This window comes from Adiantum capillus-veneris, chromosome 8 (assembly GCF_014529385.1).
Source record: "Adiantum capillus-veneris isolate H3 chromosome 8, ASM1452938v2, whole genome shotgun sequence".
NCBI classification, from domain to species: Eukaryota; Viridiplantae; Streptophyta; class Polypodiopsida; order Polypodiales; family Pteridaceae; genus Adiantum; species Adiantum capillus-veneris.
Genome location: NC_140938.1, coordinates 34,854,244 through 34,877,762, shown reverse-complemented (window position 1 = coordinate 34,877,762; position 23,519 = coordinate 34,854,244). Strand labels below are relative to the sequence as shown.

At 40.8% G+C, this 23,519-nt stretch overlaps 1 pseudogene; it reads left to right on the top strand.

Annotated features, from left to right (window-relative positions):
• The first annotated feature begins 255 nt into the window (after window positions 1-255).
• Window positions 256-3,595, top strand: LOC147451953 (uncharacterized; annotated as a pseudogene).
• The last annotated feature ends 19,924 nt before the right edge of the window (window positions 3,596-23,519 follow it).

The following is a 23,519-nucleotide window of genomic DNA, read 5'->3' as shown; positions in this document are numbered from 1 at the left end:
AGTGCGAGGACTAAGGGATGATGTTAGTGGACTCAAAGCTGCGTAGTGGAGGCTGAGGTTGTGGGTGAGATGGATGTCGAAGATGAAAATCGACTCCACATGCAAAGAGGAGAAGATATATTACAAAAAACCAGAATTCTAAGTTGCTTTGAATTTCCGCCCATCCCTCTCTGCAGACTAATTCCATATGCTAGAGTGCGAGGACTAAGGGATGATGTTAGTGGACTCAAAGCTGCGTTTGCCAAAGAAGGATACATGCAAGAAAAGGGAGCATTTATTGTGTCTCTTTGGACATGCAAGCAAGAAGATACCTTTGTGTCTGGTAAGAATAATTCTAGTTTGTTCTTGCTTGATTTCGCTTGATGTATTTATGCAGCTGGTTAGTCTTATATATGCTTTTCTTAAGATGGTTTGTATGCTCTAAATTTATAGATGCCATTAAAGATTCTTGGGATCCAATTTGGACGGAGGTAAATGAAGATTTTGAAAAAGAAATAGCGTCACGAAATGAGCTTCATATCCTGTCAAAAAGAATGTTCTACGTGTGGGAGGGCAACCACAGGACCGTAGCTTGGGGAGCGGCAATTGAAGAAAAGTTCTCTTTGGTAAGAGAGAAGCATTACGGGGTCCTATGTACTATTATTGATCCCACCAAGGTATCAGAGATTGCACTGTTGGCTGGGCTACAGAGAATAAATTTGTAAGTTTCCTTTTTCATTTTTGAAATCTTGTTGAGTCTTGTCATGCAAGGGAACTTTTGCAGAAAAATGTTTTATGTTTGACTGTCAGCATGAACACCCATGCACTTGTGGCTTCCCATTTGCGAGATGAGCTGGTTAATTGCTCAAACATATGTGGTACGGATCACGACGAATATCTGAAGTGTTTGCCGAAAAAAGATCAAAAAGTAATTGCATTGATTAGGAAGAAATATTCAAAAGGAGCTGAGCCTTGGTATCCTTTGACAAGACGATATTTGGGAAAATTACTTTATGATGTATGTCTTGTGAATGTTTCATTTTAATTATTTTACTTGTTTTATAAGAGGGTTCATTTTTTAAGAGGCATATTATGACAGGTTCAAATCTCTAAAGAAATTAATATGCGTATGGATCAAGAACGTCAAAGGTTGCCTATAGACGATCTAGTTAAAGAAGAGGAGAAAATTGTCAATGATCTTGCTCTCAAGTATGGTGATCGAGTAGGGAAGGTAAGTTAAACATGAACACTTTTAAATGTTTATGATTGGTTAACAAGATTTCAATTTTTATGTATTTTGTGTTTCTTTTAATTTAGATGTTGAACATTGTGGATCCTCAACTTGGAGAGGATTGGTTGGCCCGTGTGTGGGCTCTTAGATGGGGCACCGATAGTTGGGACACATTGGAGAAGCTCAACCCAATAGCTCTCCAAGACGCTCCTATTGAGAGCAGGATCTTGTGGGTTTCTTTGTTGGAATCAGAAAAGATCACAAGAGCTGCTCATGGGCTTAAGCGTGGAGATCTGTTCTTTTGCTTGTGATTTTAGCTATCATTGTGTTAGTTTATGAGCTTGTTGTCTAAAAAAGTTGATAATGATGTACAATGTTGGTATATTTCTAGTTGGATTCGTAGAGAGGGATTACTACAACGTATTTTTGGGAGGGCTAGCACTCTTCTTTTAGATTTTGTTGATATGCTCGATGGCGTCAGTGTGCCTCCTGAATGTACACTCTCCATGTATTTTGAAGAATTTAAGCTTGAGGCTAGAGCTCACCTCTTTCCTGTTGAGACTAAGTTTGGAGCCAAGACAAAGGATGCAGAGTTGTTGGCACCAAAGAAGGAAGATGTGATTCCAATGGTGGCTCAAAGGCTTCTCTATCGGTGAGAACAATAACTTTAATTATATCACTAGTTGGTGATTAAAAACTTTGACTTATTGAGAGCCTTTGTTTGTAGGTATTTTTGTCACTTGAAATCTATGGGACATATTGTCACGATCCCTATGATGGCCAAACAATGGACAAACATATCTCTGGGTGATGGTTGTATGTATCCCAAATCAATGCAACATTTGTCGGAGTGGGGGTTGGGTCATTGTCCATGGTGGGTGGATATGGTCCAAGGGCATATCCTTGCTAGAGAGAGGGAGCTTCATGATGAAATGAAGAAGCAGAAAAATACAACCACAAAGACAATGGATCCTCCAATGATAAAAGAACATCTAACTACAAGTATGAGTACTTTATGAGTTTCCTTAAGAAGTATTGATGCTTTAGTGGTCAATGTAATTTTGAATTCTTGATTTAAAATTAGTAGGTGGTACTAAGGACAAGGGAAAACAAGCTGCAGATGTTTCTATAGATGTGGATGTTAGGGAAGAGTCATTAATCTCACATGGTTATATTCTTGAACTCTTGATTTCTTGAGGTCGTGTAGTTTACATTGCATACTTTCACACTTGGGAATCAATGCAGGCATTAGTGGCGCTCTTACAGTGAGAAAGATTCTCTCTTTTGTGCATGCCTCAAACTTTCCTATTGGGGTCTTTGGCTCTTCCAAAGATGTCAGATGTATGGCAGTGGTTGGAGACTATATTTCTATTGCTAGTGACTTTCGTGCAGGGCTACGAAACCCAGTTTGGAATTCCATTCATGATCACATGCTCAAAGCTCAAGAAGATGGTGTGCAATATACCCGAGTGGGCAAGAAAGTGGCTTCGGCAGCAGCTGATTTCATATTTTTGGATTTTCCATTCGGTGGTTTGCATCATGCATCCACAATGACGCCATCTTAGGATGTCTGCATAGGGGATCATGTTCGTGGTGGAGTTCATCTCTCATTCTCTACTCTGGCTGATTCGGGTTGGGTGTTGATCATGACATCATGTGTTGGTGAGTCTCTAACTTCACTTTTCTAGTTTCTCATGCCTGGTAATAACTGTATCTCATCTTCTTTGTAGGGGATAGCATTTGGTGGGTAGAGGGTTTTTGTAGAGCATCCGACTTGCTTATTCATAGGCGGATTGTGCTCCTTCATATGGTTTTGTTCGTAGCTATGGGGAGCATATTGAGGTAATCTATAAAAACTATGAAATGGTGCTACTCATGAATTTGATAGTTTGTTTATCTCTTTTTTTGTTTGTTGTTGGTTTGCAGTGCGACACATCTATGCTTTTCTTAATTCACAGACGAGGGATGCAACCTCTTTGTTATCTTGCAGAGAGTACTTCACTATTTCGCTCTCTTGGTATGAGTCCTACAGATTCGACAATGAGACATTATTTGCTTGCATCCTCGAGATCCCTTGCTACTACAAGAGAGCCACTACGTGGAGGCCGTCAGATGAGTCATGCATTGTTAGCATGCTTTGTAGAGATGCGATGCAGACGTGGTGGTATCTGTTTGGAGTTCGGGTGTGGGACAGCACCCGTCCTTGCAGCTTGCCTTGTTACTGGGCGTGCATGTGCTTCCATTGATAGTGATGAGGGCTTGATATTGACATATGTGAAGCCATTACTGCTTTCACGTGGGCGGAGTGCTGAAGATGCCACCACATCTGTAGATGTGGAAGATGAGGGTGGCAGACCTGGTGGGAACCCGTATGATGACTTGTGAGGCTCCCACCCTCTCATTGACATTTTGTTGCACTTTTTTATGTTGCACTTTGCTTGTTGTCAGGATTTCGGATATTGTGTAGTGTGGCAATGGTATTTTATGTTGCGTGTTTCGCTATGTATGGTGTTGGGTCAATAATCTAGTTCTCTTGTTTCATTGAAGTATTTTGGCAGTATATATAGAGGAGACCACAAGAAGAATGGCCTCGAAAGCGCTACGACTACAATATCCAAAATGAGTGACAGAGACGTAATTTGCTCATCAATGATGAGTGTGACTCATCATCGTGATATGGGTGAAACCCATGCAATCTCTTGATGAAACATTTTTGTTATCTTTTTTGGTAGGAGATATAATTGTTGAATACAAAAATAGCAGGGTTTTTTATGTTGAATGTTTAAGTACTTCTTTTGTTTCGTAGTAGCTTCACTCTTACTTGACCTTTGTTACCACTAAAACACACCCAAAAACTCTTGAGAACAATCGCATATCGGACAACCTCTCACATATCTCTACAAGGAACAACTCTCTCTCTCTCTCTCTCTCTCTCTCTCTCTCTCTCTCTCTCTCTCTCTCTCTCTCTCTCTATCAGATATGCCATTAAATGCTCTCTTACCTACGTCAATGAATAATACATGATATATGTTATTAGCACATAGACTCATGGATGTAGGATACATAAAATCCTCATCAAAATACATCATTTGTGAGGCTATACCACCTTTGTAGGGCTAGAGAAATATTTAGATGCCCAACGTATTACAACATTTTGCTTTTCATATATTAACCTTCATATTTCATATCTATATTATCAAACTCGCTCAACTATGGTGTTGCTCGGAAATATCCACTCGATGTATGGTAAGACCCGCGTTGAGGTAGGTGAAATAAGTACCGAGAGAAGGAGAGAGAACAAGGATTAGACGGAGAGAGAAAAACATACTTGTGGAATAGAGATATGATAGGGGTGTGAGTGTACCAAAAACAAGAGAAACAAACACACACACACACACACACACACACACACACACACACACACACAGGGTGTGTGAGGGATAGAGAGAGAGAGAAAATGCCAAAGTGGAAGCGGCAGCCGAGAGAGAAAATCATTTGCACAATAGTCGAATTGTCATTTGTGCAATGATAGGGAGATAATATTCATAGTGCATAAATCAAGCATATATTCTTGCACACTCCACTCATGCAGTTAGTGGTGATCACTCGTGGCACTAGCAGTTGCTTTTTGAGATTGGGGACTACTCATGGCACTAGCATATGCTTTTACCGGTTGCCTAGCAATATTGTGAGTGCAAATTGGACCAACATCTAAATTATTTTCCAGATATTGTGGGCCTTTTAATATACTCCAGTGAGTTGGATATATTTCTTACAAACTCTCTTTACCTCTACACTCTCGTATTCATCCAAGTGCTTGTGATTGGAGACCAAAGTGGTCCTTTAAAAAAATATATACATTTCCATGGGTGAGCCAAAGACATAAAGGGCATTGTTAATGAGAGTATGTATGAGTGGTCAAGCATATTTTTATGCACTTATATTTGGAACACTCTTTGATGGTTCACAAATGTATCAATCTGTTGTTGATTACAGCCAATCATTATGTCAAGTAATTTTTTGTATTCCTCTAATTGATCCCCTCTATATAAATTCCAGAAGGCAACACGACATGCATTTACAAGTTATCCTAATTCCTTTCTTGAGAGAGGTTTAATTTAGAGCTTTCTTTTATTAGAAACACTTTTGTTGTTGCAATGAAGGAGATAGGCTTTCGTGAAAGTGGACGAAGTTGTTTTCATAATCTCCATACTGGTGAACAACCCATAGTTTTTGCTTTTTCACACAGAGTAAGACCTCAATAAATTTGTCCATTTCTCAAATGAGCATAACAAACAAAATATCAACCTAGTGTATATCGACCAATAAATAGGAGTTAGGGTCTGAATATGACCACAATGCATGGTTTATGATAGTGAACATCAAGCCAGGTAATTGTTTCAAAAAATACTACTACTAGAAGAAATCCCTGAGTCAAAGGTAATATTTGAGCATGCAAACTTCAAGAATTCTCTATTGAAATAATATGACATCTTTTATAGCCAACAAATTACCTAAATAATGCAGTGTATCCATCCACGTGAAGAATCCAAGGCATTAGTAATCTTAAGAGCATGTTTGACATGTATGCAAAGCGTGACTAACAATTCGAGCACATTATATGCTTTCATCAATACAACACGCTTTTCATACATGTCAAACAAGTCATGATCAAATTGTTAGTCATGACTTTGTTTGCCCATGTGCAAAATGTTACATGCCTTGAAGATGCAAAAATAGGTGATCACGTCTGGAGAGAGGCCCTTGCTTTGGAGTGGATGAAAACAACTCAGGCCTTAGTCCTAGCCACCTCAAACATACCCTACACTAAGTCCAACTTCAAGAGATAATATCTCGGGCATGAAGTTTGTCAGCCACTTGTGCTGATTTGGCAAATATACCACATACTGTTGTGTTTTCTTTTGATAGTGCAAGCATCAGCTTCTACTGTCATGGCTAGGTGGGAGCAGTGACCAATTTGAAATCCTCTCAATATTTTGGTGTGTCAAATAGATGTAGGTATCATGAGGAGTGAGCACCTCTTCTTATTGACATGTACAAAGCGACAAACCAACGAGTTTGTGTTTTATCATGCATGCTGCTCACTTGGGGATTGAGAGGGCGAGCCAGCACCCCAGTCAGTGCGGGCAATGGTTGAGGGGGTAGGACATATCCATAGCTGCAGTCCCATGCGGGCATCATTATTTGCGGTAGTAGCTTGAGTGAGTGTAGCACAGTCCCCATCCTCCACAAAAGTTCCTCATGCTTTCCGACCTCGCGACTTGGCCATTGTGGAAGACTGTGATGGGGCGAGCATAACAAATGGTGGCCAGGCAGTGGGAAACAACGAGTGTCATGCATCAGTGCTTGGTCGAGGGCAGTATGCACCACACCCTCCGATTCTGCATCGAGAGCATTACTGGCCTCATCCAAGAGTAAGATAGGTAAATCTTTAAAGAGGCCAATGTTATCCCACACGTCAACCAGACTCTCCAAAAAGTTTTCACATCAGATAGCCTATATATGAAACTTCAAAGCCTACATAGTACATCACCATGTTTAAAACTCTAAGCATGCACATGAATCCAAAACATAAGTAGACTCTAGAGACTAGAGGCTAGAATTTAAACTGTAGAGCCAAGAGGTGGGAGGCAAAAAACATAAGGATATACTGGAGGTGCCCAAATCTCACACATGGAGCACTCCCTGCAAAAACGTTTCATAAATTTGCAACCCGAAACAGTTTTGCCCCAAAAAAAATCCCATTGGCTGGTATGAAATCCTTTTCTGTATGCTTCCGTACCCAAACCAGCATGGCACTATGGCTTCTCTATTTCTATATGCCTTACATCTGGCCCTCGTGCTCCATAGCCTGCAGAATGTGAGCCAAGTTAAGAGATTGTGTGGCTTCCCCTACAAGCTGAGAAATGTTTCAACAATTTACTGAAACCCAGATTCACTAAACCTGCGTTTCATAACCATCTAGTATTATTGTTTTTGTCCTTGTAGATGTTATCAGTAGGAAATAGCATCATGTGATGCCGTTTTTGGACTAGTGCCCATGTAATCAATGGCTTATAATCAGGATCCCCTACCTTTAACCTCATTCTACAAAAAATCATCAAACCAACCTTCACTTACACCATCTCGAAACATAATTACAGGATCTGGCCAGCGCCTTGTCTTATCACAAAATTCAATTATCTCCTCTTTATGTGTTTGTCACGCTTAAAAACGTGCTACATATCTGTTGGCAGAAGGCCAATCCATGTTTGCTACAATTGCCACAATGGAGGGTCCTGTATCATCACCTGGAGGGTTGAGAGGGCTGCACTGTTGAGCCATTGTATAGGAGCTGGTTGTAGGCCTCTCAGAGTAGGCGTAGTAATTATTCGGCTTCTTGTTGAATCTCCCACAGACTAATCTTGTAAGGAATGCCGTGTTGGCTGCAAGGCTCGGGAAATGATAGGTTCGCTTTATCCAAAGCATGTTCAAAATGAAAAATGGTAGGTTCAAATTTGGGCAAGAAGGTTTTCAAGCCGGTTCAAATTATGGATGTTTTAGTTATAATATGAGATTGTTAGTGTGATTATCCCTCTTAAACTTAAAGTGAGCCTACTCATATGTGTGTGAAACGATTCCAAAGCTGGGTCCACAAAAAAATGTTTCCCGAGCCTTGGAACTTGGCCGGTTTGTGGGTCACCCTTCGCCCACTACTGCCGCAACATTAATTCACGATGGGCCGGCGTTGTCTGATTATGCCATTGTAGCAAACATGTTGTTAGCTTATGTGTCTTACACGATGTTAGCCTCCTTTGGCTGGGGTCGATACCAGGGTTTCAAAAAATCACCATGTTCATCAGGTCACAACATTGACCCCTTCATTTTCTTTGAGCTTCCATCGGCAAATCTGCATGTCAGCAACTAGCTACTCGTCTCGCCCGATTTGCAACCAGTCACCCATTGCCATTGCAAGCAAATCATGTACCATAACTACTCCATGTCATGCTACTTGGCACTTGATCTCACTTTGTGGGACATTGATCATCATACATCAACACGAATAGCGAGCCAAGCTACAACTTATTCATAAAGGTGAAGTTGCAGGGACTGCAGTCAAAGGTAGCTGGGGCATACCGCAAGCTCCTAGTGGTTCTTGTTTGCTCCATCATTTCCCTTGTCTCCACCGATCCTTCTATGTCTGCTCTACCTCTAGAGGGCGACGCCGGAGCCGATGCTACTTCATAATTATAGCTGGCCATGTCATAGCCCACACATTTCTTGCTCGGAATCCCTATTTGCCGGCGCAGCCTATCATCCTGCCATGCCCTCCCTGCTCCACCTCTAGGATCTGCGTCGACATGTGGTGAGCGGGGTCACTACTCAAATGAATGTCTAACAACACGAAGGAGGCCAAATAACAAAGGTAGAGGGAGAAGGTAGCAAAACAATTATGCTGCAACAAGCAGGAACAACAATGATGATGATCGGTCCGAGCAATTATTTATTATGCAGCATATGGTAAATGCTATGACTACAGATGTACATGCCAGTGACAGTGTATGGTATGTGGATTCATGTGCTTCTAACCACATGACATCCCATGGTGAGTGGTTCAAAGAGATGAAGCAACTAGATGGACCACGATATGTAGAAATAGGTGATGATTCAGCTCACCCTATTGCACATGTTGAAAAAGTTCCATTGCAAATGCAAGATGGTAAAATGAAGTACTTGGCTGATGTGATTCATGTTCAAAATATTACAAAGAATTCTGTTTTAGTTGGGCAAATGATAGAATGGGGATTTCAGGTCCAATTTAATCCAGATGGTTGCTATGTGGAAGACTACAAGAATGACTGCAAGTTGATTACAAAAGGAAGACGTGTTGGCAGGATGTTTACTTTGGATGTGAATATGCCTGCAGTAAAAGCTGCTATGTTTGCACAAGGTGTAGGTGTTGTGGCCGATGTAGATATATGGCATAAACGAATTGGTCATGTAAATGAGCAGCAATTGCGCTCTATGCAATCAAAACAGATTGTTGAAGGTTTGCCAAAGTTTAAGGTTGATGGCATGCAAAGTATGTGAGGCATGTCAATTTGGTAAGCAGTCATGTAATTCCTTTCCACAAGAACGTAATGTATGTAAGAGGCCACTTGAGGTGGCACATACAAATGTATGGGGCCCAACAAAGACTGCCATCATTCATGGAAGCAGGTATTATGTGCTGTCCATTGATGACCATACTAGAAAAGTGTGGGTCTATTTTATGAAGCAGAAGCGCGAAGTATTTGATCATTTCAAAAGCTTCAACGCTTTTGTTGAAAAGGAAACAGGTGAACAGGTAAAGACATTAAGATCAGATGGAGGGTGAGAATACTTCTCCAAAGATTTTTTTGATTTTTTGCAAAAAAATGGTATAGCAGAGAGTTCTCATGTCGATACACTCCACAGCAAAATGGAGTTGTTGAGCGGAAGAACAAACATATTGCAGAGGTGGCAAGAGCCTTGATGGTTGAAAAGGATATGCCTCATCATTTTTGGCCTGAGGCAGTAAATACAGGTGTTAACATTATGAAAAGGACTCCTACTGCTGCTCTGCACGGAGTCACTTTTGAGGAAAAGTACAATGGCAAGAAACTAGATTTGTCACATTTAAAAGTGTTTGGGTGCATTACGTATATGCACATTCCAGATGAGTTGCACACAAAGCTAGATCCCAAAGCTGGAAAATGTATTTTTGTGGGTTACTCAAATGAGAAAAAAGGGTACAAGTGTTACAATCCTCGTACTCGTGAATTGCGTGTAAGCAGGGATGTTGTCTTTGGTGAGATGGTGGGCTGGTACATTGATGTAAAGGACAATATTGGGGCTGATGTAAAAGAGCCTGTGGATGCTTCAAGTGGGAAGCAAGAGTCACATACTTTAAGTGGACCAAGAGAGTTCTCTTCTAGTGGTTCTAGTGACAAGCCATGGAGTGACAAATTATGCATGCAGGTTACACCACAAAGTGCACCACAGGTCTCTTGCAAAGAAAAAGAGAAGGTAGGTGAGCCCCCATGTATGACTAGTGTGTCTTCAGGTTCCTCACACATTGATGCAAATTCTGATGGTTCAGATCAGAGTCTTGATGAGGAGCTTGGTATACCAGCAGTCAGGACCTCAGGTGTTAGAAAACAGATTGCAAGGACACCTGGTAGTGATTCAGGACCACACAGGTCTAATAGGGTCAGATTTCCTGTGGACAGATTGACTTATGATGGGTATGTTACTCATCATTATGCTTACATGGAAAAGGTTGTTCAAGACGTAGAACCCACATGTTTTGAGGATGCAATTGGCAATGAGAAATGGGAAAATGCCATGGATGAATAAATGGTTGCGTTGTTGGTGCCATTACCAGAGGGCAAGAAATCCATTCGGTGCAAATGGGTGTATAAAGTAAAGCATAAGGCTGATGGTACAATTGAAAGATATAAGGCAAGGCTGGTTGCAAAAGGGTATGCATAGACTTATGGTATAGATTATGCAAAAACCTTTGCTCCAGTAGCAAAGATGGCTACATTACGCACTGTCATTGCGGTGGCTGTAGCAAAAGGGTGGTTTATGCATCAAATGGATGTCAACAATGCCTTCTTGCAGGGGGAGCTACAAGAAGAAGTGTATGTGGAGCAACCACCTGGTTATGAGATTAAAACCCACTAGCGTTCTGGGATAGAGAGGAGTATTGGGTTTCGCTTCCACGAATCCACCAACTGCTCGTTTAAAGGCAACACATCCCGGAATGTCATTGGAAGACACCAAATTTATGCAATGAGGAAATTGGTCAGTTACTTAGGGATGGACTGATTTCTCCATCTAATAATGCATTTGCTTGCCAAGCCTTCTATGCTAATAATCATTTTGAGCAGAAGAGGGGGAAGAAGAGACTTGTCATAAATTATAAGCCTATCAATGATTGGCTAGAGCCTCGTAGATTTTTCCCTATCACTTATTTCTCAGAAGGATAAAAACCTATAAGATTTTTTCTAAATTTGGTTTGAAGAGTGGTTTCTGGCAATTCAAGATACAGCTAGCTAGCAGACATAAGACAAGCTTTGTGGTGCCCCATGCTATGTTTGAATGGAATGTCTTAGCAATGTGTCTCAAAATGGCTCCTTCCCTATGCCAGGAAAGGATTGAATTAATCTTCGCAGATTGTACGAAATGTTTGCTATTATATATAGATGATCTCTTAGTCTATTCTGAGGATATCAGTAGCCATATTAAGCATCTACATATGTTTATTAAAAAATTGCAAAAATAACTAGTCTAGTACTGAGTTTGAAGAAAATTGAGCTTTGCCAGTCTTAGGTGGCATTTTTAGAAGTTGAGCTTTTCTTGAGATGCATGAGAATGCGGTCCCATGTTCTCAATAAGCTTCAAAACTTCCATGATATTTTCTCTGAAAAGAAGCAGCTCCAGTCTTTTGTTGGATGTCTACAATGGATCGCTCCCCAATACCCTCATCTTGCCAAAGACTTGCTAATATTCAAAGAATTGGAGCGCAGTACACATTTGTTTTGGACTGACCAAATGACAAAAACAGTCCAGCAGATAAAGCAGGTTTGCTATCACTTGCCACCCTTGCAAATTCCATCTGATAAACCATTGGTAGTGTACTCCTACGCCTCGGAGGAAGCCTGGGGAGGAATACTGTGCAAAGATACTGAAAATGGTCCTGTCATCTACCGATGGGAATCCGAACGCTTTAAAGACCCAGAAGTAAAATAGCATTCTATCCAGAGAGAGCTACTGGCACAAGTCAACTCTATGTTGGCCTTTCGCTTGTTTTTAATGGGAATATCTTTCACCCTTCAAAGTGACCTCAAGCATTTTGGTAAATTCTTGGAGGAAAAGAACATTGGCAAGGTGGGAAATACGTGTATTTTTCGATGGTCATAAAAACTTAGTCACTTCGACATCTCCTACGAATATGTGTCAGGCCACAAAAACAATATTGCTGATTTACTCTCTTGCATCAAAAAAAGGGAGGAATAAATGTCACATGTCACTATAACTTTCCACATCTCCACTAAGAATAAATAAAGAATCTTTTTCTGTACCACCCACTATGTGTCTCCAGATAACAGCTGTATTTCACCTACCACAACCTTTTTCTGTACAACCCAGTGTGTATCTCTAGATAACAACTGTATTCCACCTACCAAAAAATATCAGTACCCTTTGTCCACACGTCAAAAGATGCATATCCCTCTTCTTGTATATAAGACATGAAGACGTTTGTAGATGGACACGCTTAGAAGCCTTCTATCTCTTGTATCCTTGAAGCTCTCATGTATCCCTGAAGCTATCCTTAGATCTTACCTTGTAACTTTGTGTAATCTATGTTAGCAATCCATGCAAAGGATTCATTTCGCTTATAAAGGTTCTTCTATCATATTTGCAGATGTCTGCCCACTTACAAATACCCTATAGAATGATTTTTCACACTATTAACACATGTATCCCTTCTGTTTATAATTTTGGATATCTAAAGGATGCAGAATCCTCTAAGGGACAAAACATAGTGATGAGGGTTGATGACACAACCATGGGGACTCTACCTGAGATGGTAGAATGGCTGGAAGTTTAGTCTCCTAAAGAATGGAAATTGAATATTTCTAAAACCTTCATGAATGAAGTACAACACCCTGAGTCTATGAAGATAGAATGATTGGGCTCAACTAATCAATACAGAATTTTGAGAAGATTAAAGTCCAAAAAGGAGCTTTCTTCTGTTCTAACAAGCCCATACTATATAGTATTGCATCAACCAGCTCTGCAATCTCTTCGATTAAATCTCCTCCTAAGGTGATATGCATACATCCCGAGACCTATCATATGTCATGGGCTTCTTTAGCTCCACTCTCCAATGTATATTCTCCCAAAGACCAGTCAAAAACATGTCCTTCTTCATCATGGTAGGTGGGGATACCTATGGTGCTAAGTCCTTGCACATCCTCTCCCATGCCATTGAAAACTTACGTATGTACTCATCTACTGGCTTACCTTCCCTTTGCATCAAACCATGTACTTCTTGCCACACTTTGTTAGAATATTTTGTCTTCACAAACTCCACTTCCAATCCATGCTTTAGATTGTCCCAACTTAATCTCACAAGTGGATCAGTCGCACGCAACTCCTCTTCAAATGCTTTGGACCAAACTCGTGCATCAGTCTTCAAATAAATAAGGAGAAGACGCAACATCTGTGCAAGATCATGAATCTGGTTGCTAACGCAAGCCACCTCCATCTTTTCCAAAAAGTCTTCCACATATTCTTCACTACTTCCATGAAATTCCGAATAAGAGAAAGCCATGGCTACCCAAGTTTCAATGCTTTGAGAACCCCTTCTAACACAGGTGTAAGAACCCAAAAACTTTTTACTAACTCAATCCTTATAAACTTCAATGGAGCTTAAGATTTTAGAAAATGATGAATACATGTACATCAAATGAGTTTTCATAGTTAATCATTAGAATTACAACAAGCAAAGGAGATTCCAATATCTCTCTTAATTGGCCCAAACATAAAGACTATGTGCTACTGGTAAAAAATCTTCTCGTCCACATGAAGATTTATCTAGATTCTTTGTACAAAATGAAAAGGAGTGAACTGAGGTCTACCTTCATGATTATCCATTAAAGGCCAACCATTTAGCTCCCAAGAAAACACACTTGACTAATTACCCTCTGATTTCGTCAGAATTTCAACAGCATAACACATAAATGGCTCAAAAGACCAAAAAATCAGCCTTCACAACTTGGAAAGATTTTGACAGAGTTTCCCCAGAATTAGAGCAATAAAACTCAAAATATAAATTGTATAACTATGCATAACCTACCAACAATGGCACCCAAGTATCAAGTAGGAATCACTAGTACATAGCCTATGACAAGATCACGAAAAGGATACTCTAGCCACCTATATCACCGAAAGGATCTTAGACTTGAGAATCCCCCAAGCTAAATAAAACCTCACCACGACCCTCTCATGAAGGTTTATGCAATTATCGTATAGTCAAGTCATAGAAATAACTATCTTTCATACCAAATCTTAGAAATGGTTGGGACTGCCAAATAAAACCATGTATGGCTCCAAAAAGGCGTACAAGGGCAATATCCACAAGTAACGTACAATACCAAAAAATGCGCTTAAACATACGCCAAATGATGCATACCCATGGCAACTGCAAGTGACTCCCACTTGCCAGTATATCACTCTACTCCAGCTACCTACACCTGTGTGAATCATCTGTACCTGTACCTGTATCCTGTAACATAAAATCTGTAATCCCGAAGCGGAAGGTACTCAAAGAAGATCCTCTCGGAGCACCAAAACAATGTGAGCGGGATGAAAACACACACAAAGCCTCTATAATCACCCGACACACACTCTTGAAATAGTACACACACACACACACACTATGGGGCACTACTCAGCTCACAACCCACATGACCGGGACAGGGAACACACGGATAGAGTGAGAAGAGAGAGACTATCCATTTGTCCACTCAACACAGACACACACACACACAAACAAATTAACTCAAAGGAGGAAAAATTCTGATGCATAGATACAATTGAGCTTGGGCCAACACAAATGGGGCAAATAGCTCACACCATATGGATGAAATATGTCACATACAATCACAAATTTGAGCAGAGGCTTTGCTCACAGAAGAAAATTACACAGCCAAAACAAAAAAAAAAATAGTGAGAAATTTGGCAAAATGGATAGCACCATTGCATCCGAAACGGTCAAAAACCCCACTCTACAATATCAAAGTGCTCAAATCGGAGCACGGATGAGCCAAAACATTCCAAAAACAACAAAAACTGAGTAGCGTCTCTTCATCCTCTTCTCTCCATGTTTTTTTAAATTTTTTTCTCAGGTTTTTTAGTGTCCACACTTCACTTTATCCCTCGGACACCTTTGGAATTTTGATTGACCTCAAACGAGCCTCGAACAGGCCAAAAAATGGCCTCGCAAGGCGCTTTTGTTATCCTTCTGCATCCATTCGCACACTTGACACTCAACTTTTCTCAATAATGCATCCTTTTTTCTAATCTTTGGACTCGCAATCACTTGAAGTGCCCCCAAAATTGAGTTCTCATGATGACCTTTCTGCATAATTAATCACAAGAAAACACCCCCGTTGTGACCTCACTTACCCACGTGCAAGTCTTGATCCCATTCAACCTCTTGATGCCACTGGATGTCATCTGACGCACCTTCTTACCTCATGGCTTGATACTGTTGATAGCTTTCTTGAGTAGTTTTGGCAAATATGTTGCGCGGAGGAGAGAGGATGGTACGAGACTATAGGAAGAGAGAGAGAGAGAGAGAGAGAGAGAGAGAGAGAGAGAGAGAGAGTATTTGTGTGTGTGGTCTAGGTCCTTGGCAGCTAGCGTGAGCAACAGACAAGTAGGGAGAGAGAGAGAGAGAGAGAGAGAGAGAGAGAGAGAGAGAGAGAGTTGGCGAGTAGTCGAGGCTGAGAGGAAGAGAGTGTTTTGTGCCAGCGAGCGAAGAGTGGTCCTCCAGTGCAACATAAGTGGAATCATAAGTGGAGGGAGAGAGTAACATTTGAGAAAGAAAGCTCTATGGACCCTAAAAAAGCAGGGAAAGAAGAAAGAGAGATAACGAGCGTCGTGGCACGATAGAGAGAAGAGAAGGGTGTGTGTGTGTTGGCTCCTCTTATAGACGTCAAAAGGCAAAAGTAAAGTGGGTGTGAGTGAGTGGTAGAGGGAAGGGAAGGAGAGATCTCGAGGTAGTCTGATAAACGGGGAGAAACCCTTACAATGGGCTCGGCCGGGAGTGGAGAAATGATAACGGGTTAGGGAATGGTCGCCTACTGACCATTCCCTGCAGAGGCTGTGAGCTTTGATTACGGGAATGGTTAGAACGTGACCATTCCCGGCCATCAATGGTCTTGGGGGAGGGGGACTCACAATGGGGCTTTGATAGTTGTAGTGTACGACATTGGGCCTCTAACAACGTGCTGACGTGTCGGTTATTCCCGCGTTTGATGGGTTAAATTATGAGTGTTGAGGTGTCAACACCTCAGCCCATTCCCACTGCTGACGTGCCAACAAGCGATTAGAGCCTCAACTTTCCTATTTTGGACGCTAGCGTGCCGTGCATCTAACGACTACAACAAAAATTTTGGCCAAGGAAGTGTAGCAGATTGACGACTCACAATTGTTGCCCCCCGACCCAAGACCTTGATGGATCTAGAACCGAATAATAGGAATCACACAGGCTTGTCATAAGCTGTGGAGGAAGAGAGAGCATGGTTGCGGGCAGTGGGGGGGGGAGAGAGAGAGAGAGAGAGAGAGAGAGAGAGAGAGAGAGAGAGAGAGAGAGAGAGAGAGAGAGAGAGAGAGAGAGAGAGAGAGAGAGAGAGAGAGAGAGAGAGAGAGAGAGAGAGAGAGAGTCTCTTGAATACGAATTCCCTAATTGATGTAGGCAAATGCTAATGCTCTCACATTGTGCAGCAACCACACAGAAAGTCTCTCTCGTGCTCTTGGCTTGCAAGTTGCACGTGCAGTTGTGCAAATATCTCTCTATCTCTTTCTTTGCATGTGTGTGTGGAAGGTCTAGAAACTCCCTGTAGGGGCCTTGGTTGCTATGTACCAAAGAGGCGTCATGCAATCAGGTAAGCTAGAGGTGGTAGCATCATCAGCAGGCAAGGTAGAGTTGGCACCATCATTATCGGGCAAGGCAAATTAGGGGCCATGTCCTATCTCCTAGCTATAAATGTCACATGGAGATGACTTGAAGGGAGGGAACTCCCCTTTATATATATATATATATATATATATATATATATATATATATATATACTAGTTGACATCACCGGCCTACCGACCGGTCTTGTCGACTCTTTACCTCTCCTTCGGTAGGGAATCTGTCATAATAACTAATATCTAATTCTCCTAAATGAATTTCTCATGTTAAACTGATCATTTAATATGCAGAAGTGTCAGGGGAGAAAAAGCTAGAATATTGGTTAAGCCGGTAGACCAGCCACAATAGGGATCCAAAGGAGGGAAAATAGGGATCCAAAGGGGGGGGCCATCTGCAAAAGAGCAATGTGCAACAATGAGCTTAAAAGACCCTAAGGTTCAGTCCATTAAGACTTCCAAAATGCTAAGATTCCAAAATTCAAAGGTTGTGTCCAATGGTCAAAAGCTTAGGAAATTTGGATGCTTTGTATGTGTGTAAAAATGTCTTCCCAACTCCTACAAAGGAGGGGTCAAGCCCAAGAATTAGGGGAGGAGAGAGTAATACACACGCACACTCACAAGCTTCCTTTACACACAAGGGGAAAGAGGGACACATGTCAGCTCCCTAGCCTAGATGCCCACAAGGTGTACTCAAATCCTATTGGATGGCCATGGAGGTGGACCAATGAGAATTAGGCTAGAGTAAATCTAGTTTACTTAATTTAAAAACACTTAATAAAATAAACAATGAGAATTAAGCTCTCTAGAAGATTATTGGACAGTCCCCTAAGGGGTCTAATGAGCATTCAACAGCCCAATGGCTTGCCTGATTCCTATTGGCTAGTAGGCAAAGGGGTCCAATGAGAGTTTAGTTGCATTTATTAACTACCTAAAGCTCTCACAAAAGGGGAAAGGGGGACACATGTCAGAAGGCTATCACTTATGCTTCTTAAAACTTATTGGCTAAGCCTGGAAAGGACCAATAGGGTGTGAGCATGAGCAAATAGCAAGAGGGGTCGACCAAGAGAGAGAGGGGGATGATTTTTCAAATGCATTATCACTTACACACTCACACAATATCATGTGTGGAGAAAGAAGACTCTCTCTCTCCTTCTCAAGCTTTAATGGAAATCTTATCACCTACTTCAAGCTTGTGACAAGGGAGGCCTACACCAACAAATCTTGGCTTTGTGATGCAAATCCAACCAAGAGCCAAGCTTCAATGCATGCTCACCTCCTCTACCATGGTAATTATGAAGCTAAGCTATGCTAATGTGAGTGATTATGTGAGGAGGTGTACATCTTTCTCGTAAGACTACTCCTTCTTCCTCTCAATCTACTCTCATACCCCGCTAGCTCTCACCATCTTTGAAGGTGTGTGAGGTCTTGGGTCTGAGACCGTGAGGGAATCGATGTTGTGTTTAATAAGTGTTTTGCTTAGTGACTGAGGTTTTAATCTTCATTGCACTAGCTAGTATTGAAGGAACACAAAGAATTGTATTGTAAAATGTCTCTCTTGATGGGAGAAACCATAATACAAAGCCTTTTGGAGGGGGGACCGTCTCCATGTAAATCCGGTCCTCAAAAGCTTAATTTATCTCTCTTTTGAAGTATTTTTCATGCTATCTAACTAGGTGTTATACTTTTTGTTGCTCTCTCCACCCAAGCACTCTTGTTATTCTCATTAGGAATATATTCTAATGAAATGCTCACTATGTTCATGCTATTTTCCACTACACACAAGTTACTAGGCCATTAAATGTTGGTATTATCAATTGCATGTGAGTAGGTAGAATAGGGATTATTAATTGCATGTGAGTAGGTAGAATAGGGATTTTTGAGCCTTCCAATGTGCCTGCCTTCGTGCAGATAACGCGGCATCACCGTTGAGAGCTATGGTATTAATAGTGGAGTCCTATGGGGCTTGCCTACGGCTTAACCACTATAGAGCTATTAGAAGCTTGACAGGAGTCGGTGTTGTTTTGGTTTTGAACGACCCTCTCTTCTATTCCTTGCAATTGGTATTTGAGCCACGGATATAGTAGCTTGAGTGCTTTTTCTAAAGGGGTAAAGAGGAGTGAAGTCCCAAAGTACACCTAAAAATTGCTAGAATGGTTGACAATAGTAAAGAGAGTGAAATTAATGTTGATAACTTTGATTTTGCTAATGAGCACGCTACTAATGATGCCCCGATGCTTTTTAACTAGCTTGTTTCTAGGCTTCAAGAAGCCATGGGCAATCTATCCCTCCAAAGTGAAGTGCAATGGCAACTTCATGCTCATGGGATTCTCCAAGCTCCCCACCATGACGAGAGAGCACCTAGGAAGCCTCCTTGTGAGACTTCCAAAACAAGCCTCTCTCCGATTCGGGAAGAAGAAGAGGATCCATATGAAGGGCTCAAAAAATTTCTTCTTGATGATGCATCTCCTTCCCAAGATTTTTGAGCTACGTTCTCACATATTTTATTGATTTTTCTTTCCTTTACCATGGTTTTCTCATTAATTTATGTGTGTGTGTGTGTGTGTGTGTATGTATATGTATGTGTGCATTTATAGAATTTACTAGAATTAAGCAGGGTGAAGCTTTACTTTAGGATTCTAAAAGAATAGAATGCAACCGAAGTCAAGCCATGTGAGGATGAGAAATGAGAAGATCCATTTAAAAAATAAATAACATTTAAGGTAGGTCTCAATCATCATTGAAGTCAAGCCATGTGAGGATGAGAAATGAGAAGATCCATTTAATGATCACTTAAAACATTGAAAGTATGCCTTAGTGAACTCTCCTCTAAGGCTTCTTTTAGAAAGTCAAAACAAATTGTTGGCTCTGAATTACATGAATATGTGATGTTTGTAAGTATATAGTGTAGCACATAGATTATTGTGAAGACAAAATTCATTTGACCTTTGAAAAGAATCATTCAATATGAGGAGGTAGGGCAAAAATATGCAAAAAATAGGGGACATTGACATGTCTATTTAAATTATTAAAAAAATTTATAATTTAAATGGACACATTAATGTCCATTTATATACCAAAAAATAGATTTTTCTTGCATATTTAAGTTTTTTCATTGGTAGCTTTTCTTGAAAAACCCATTTGACATTGTTTAGAGCATAGAAATGACCTATGATTTTTTTTTGAGTTTTGAAGCATTAAATCAACTTAAGCTTCTTTTTAGCTTTTTAAAAGAAGCCTTAGTGTTGAGTTGGGTTAGACATACTTTCATTGTTTTCAGTGCCATTATGGAGACTTACTTTAAATATGTTATTTCTATTTAAAAATATTAAATGAATCTTTCTATTTCACCTTTCATTTCACATCCTTACTGGGCTTGACTTCACTTGCATTCTACTCTTTTAGAATGCTAAAGTGAAGCTTCATCTTGCATAATTCTAGTAAATTCTATACATATGCATACATATATTTATTTATTTTACACACACACACACACACACACACACACACACACACACATATATATATATATATATATATATATATATATATATATATATATACTAAATGAGCAAACCATGGTAAAGGGAAGAAAAAATGGTGAAATATATGAGAACTTAGTTCAAAAACCTTATAAATTCAAAAATTCAACTATATATTTCTGGTTTGCTTCTTTGCAAAGAGGAAACTCAATCCCTTAAGAAAAGAGATATTCATAAACAATGCTTTACCTTAAATAATTCTAGTTAAACTCAACGTAATGATTTTATCATTTTATTGCTATTTTAGAAAGCCGTCATGACCCTTTTAATTGTTCAAAAAGTCAAGTGTGCAGACAGATTTTGTATTACCCCTCTTTTTCATACAAAATAAAAAATTTAAGGATTGGCCATGACTCTTTGTGATCGGAGAGATTTGACAAGGACTTAGAGGAGTGGGAGGCATGAGGGTCCCCCCTTCTGGAACTTTTAGAGGTGACAAATTGTGAACACCTCCCACCTACCCTTCCCTTTTGATAACATGAGCTCACGTGATCCGCCTCAGTGGATCTCGCTCACTCTTACCAATGGGCTAGTCCTATATAGTTTCTCAAGTCCACTCATGTAAGGATGTGCATGCGTACCTAAATGTAAGTGTGTGTGTGTGTGTGTGTGTGTGTGTGTGTTATGTGTGTTACGGGGAGTTGTATAAAGATAGACACATATATACATATATACATATACACACTATCCCACATCACATTCTCTCTATCTCATTCTTATTGTCACCCCTCACTATTACCACCTCTCTCTCCCCCTCTTACAGTGCACACATGCACCTTGTGCTCCTCATCATTGGCTGGAAAGTGTAGTATGCCCATGAAGAGGCCCATCACCCTCCTGCATGGATCCACCACGTGATACATTAGTGCTATCGGAAGATTAGGCCTTTGGAGAATGCTTCAGGATTCCATTGTGATGCCAACCACTTGGAGACTCTTTTGTATGTCAACCACACAATTCTCCTGATTTAAGGACCTCCCTTCCCCCCATCTCTAGTCAAAACCACGGAGAAGCATGTGCCCATTTGCAAAAGCAATGCACTCTCTTTTCTACTAGTTGTCTCTCGCATATGCACAACCTCTCTCTCTCTCTCTCTCTCTCTCTCTCTCTCTCTCTCTCTCTCTCTCTCTCTCTCTCTCTCTCTCTCTCCATACCCTCCCTGGTAGATGCTTGGGCTGGCTAAGTGGAAGCTTTAATGCCCTCAACTCTTCAGCTCCCTCCTTTCGTATCTCTCTGGCTATGGCTCCTACCTTTATAGATCCCATGATTCAAGAGTTGGACAGCTCTATTGTTTTGCACACTACTAGTGGTGCCATGTATCTATTGCCTCCTTGATATCACCACCATTGACTATTCACACTTTCGTGTCTCCACTTCTACCTATGATGTTCATCACCTAGAGACCTCCTACTTTGTGCCACATGGAGAGCCTCTTGGGCTATTATAGCCCCTTCAATGCTTGGAGACGTGGGGGCTTGACCACGCCATGTTACGAACTACATGCCCAAAATAGAGAGAGAGAGAGAGAGAGAGAGAGAGAGAGAGAGAGAGAGAGGGGATTATCTAGCATTATCAACGATGTCAACAGCAATTTCTCGGGTAATCTAAGGTCTCTCTATCTCTCTCAACTGCAATACTCCGTAGCGCTCAAAGCCAAATCCTTCCAAACTTGACATGCTCAAAATAAGGAAAAGCAAGGAGTCATCCGTAAAGAGGTTAGCCAACAGATGGTCGTTGTTAGGAAGAGTTATTCCTTGAGTCTCCCCTTTAGCAGCACTATCTTTGAGTAGTGTTACTAGAGGAGGATGTTATTCAATGGTAAATGATTGAGGGCAAGAGGGAAACCCTTCTTATTGGATCTTTTAACTTTGAGGAAAAGCAAGAAGTCATCCGCAAAGAGGTTAGCCAACAGATGGTCATTGCTAGGAAGAGTTAGTCCTTGAGTCTCCCCTTTAGCAGCACTATCTTTGAGTAGTGTTACTAGAGGATTTGATTCAATGGTAAATGATAGAGGGGCAAGAGGGAAACCTTGCTTAATGGATCTTTTAACCTCAAAGTCTCCCACAATACTTTCATTGAAAAGAAGCTCCAAATGGCTACCAGCACACAAGGTATTGATGGGTTGGCACATCTGGGGCCCAAAGCCAAGTGCCTTCGTGACTTCCTTATTGAATGACCAATGATAATGTCATAGGCCTTATCTAGATCTAAATGTAGCAGGATACACTCTTTCTTGGTGAAAGTAGCATATTCAATACTGACCATTTCTACCAAAATGTTATCATATATGGACCTTCTCTTGATAAATCCATGTTGGTGAGGACTTTGTCTACAAGGGGGAAATCCTGAGCGAAATGGTTTTGGCTATAATTTTATAAGCAACTAGCATCGTTGTTATGGGGAGCCAATGCTTCAAATGGGAGCAGTAGACTTTCTTGGGGATAGTCTTGATGAGGGCCCTTTTATCGTGCAAGTCTAAGACTCCATCAATGAGGGCTTGGTTAGAAATTTTCATGATGGGGGACTTTCAATCGTCCCAAAATTCTTTGAAGAATTTAGTAGTCAACTCGTCCCAGTTAGGGGACCTCTCTTTTCCAAGAACATGTAATGCAAGAGAGCATTCATCCTCAGTAAACGGCATTCATCCTCAGGATGAATGCAAGAGAACATTCATCTTCAGTAAACAGCTTTTCTAGAGGGTTGGCTTCAAAGATGGGAATCCTTCTTTTGACGCTCCTAATAAGATTATTCATGACAAGGTAAACCTCACAAGAGTGTTCCTTGGGCTGGCCTATAATCTATTGTAAGTGGCTAAGCATTGGTTGCACCATTTCATCTCGATTCTTGACCTCCTTTCCATTCCCATCTGTGAGCGAGTGACCAGGCCCCATTCCTTTTGACCTTGAGGGCACTAAAGAGGTGAGCCTAATTTGCCTCCTCCAAATGGAGAAAGTTCTCTCTTGATAGGATTTTAGACTTCCTCACCTCCTCAAGTTGTTGGGCAATTAAGTCTGTTTTGTCTTCAAGTCATCTTT